Source organism: Alligator sinensis, unplaced genomic scaffold, assembly GCF_000455745.1.
Source record: "Alligator sinensis unplaced genomic scaffold, ASM45574v1 scaffold103_1, whole genome shotgun sequence".
Classification (NCBI taxonomy): Eukaryota; Metazoa; Chordata; order Crocodylia; family Alligatoridae; genus Alligator; species Alligator sinensis.
This window is the reverse complement of record NW_005842226.1, coordinates 366,439-367,090: the sequence shown is the minus strand read 5'-3', so window position 1 is coordinate 367,090 and position 652 is coordinate 366,439. Positions and strand designations below refer to the sequence as shown.

At 71.8% G+C, this 652-nt stretch overlaps 1 protein-coding gene across 1 annotated transcript in view; it reads right to left on the bottom strand.

Annotated features, from left to right (window-relative positions):
* ABHD17A (abhydrolase domain containing 17A) overlaps positions 1–395 on the bottom strand; it is an 18,175-nt gene extending 17,780 nt beyond the window's left edge. Inside the window, exon 1 of the mRNA XM_025208318.1 lies at positions 212–395. The gene's annotated coding sequence lies outside the window, so the exon portion shown is untranslated. The remainder of the gene's footprint in view (positions 1–211) is intronic.
* Between the last annotated feature and the right edge of the window lie 257 nt (positions 396–652).

Genomic DNA, 652 nt, shown 5'->3' with positions numbered 1-652 from the left:
GAGAGGGGAGAAGATGGTCCCCGGGGGGGGGGGGGTGAGGGCCCTCAGGAAACCTGGGGCCGCCACAGTACTGGTGACGCCCGGCCGGGCGAGCGCAACCAGCGCCGTGCTGGATCCCAACGCACTCGCGTGGACTCAGGACGTGCTCCCGCGCCCGTGCCAGTCCAGCCGCACGCGGGGCCGGGGCCGGGACCGGGACCTCTCCGCTGACCCGTTACAGCACGATCTCCCTGACCCCGGCGGCTTCAAGCTCCGACGCCCTGGAACTGCCCTGGCCGTGCGCGGGCCCGGATACGCTGCGTCGTCGCAGAAAGGGAACGCTTTCCCAGTTTCCATCAACAAAAATTCCTGGCCCAGGCTTCGTCCGCTCCTCCCCTCCCCTCCCAGCCCAGCCCAGCCTCTGCAGCCCCCTGCCACCAGCTCGGCCCCCCCCCCCCCCCCCCCCCCCCCCCCCCAGCCTCTGCAGCCCCCTGCCACCAGCTGGGCTGCATCTGGCCAGCGCCCTGCTGTGCCGTGAGGCTGCCCAGGGCCGCCCCAGCCAGGCAGCTGGCTCTCCTGGCACCTGAAGCCAGCCGTGTCGTTCCCTGGGGTCAGCGTGACAATGCAGAGGGCCCAGAGCCAGCAAGGGGCAATGCGCGTGGTCTGGGCATCA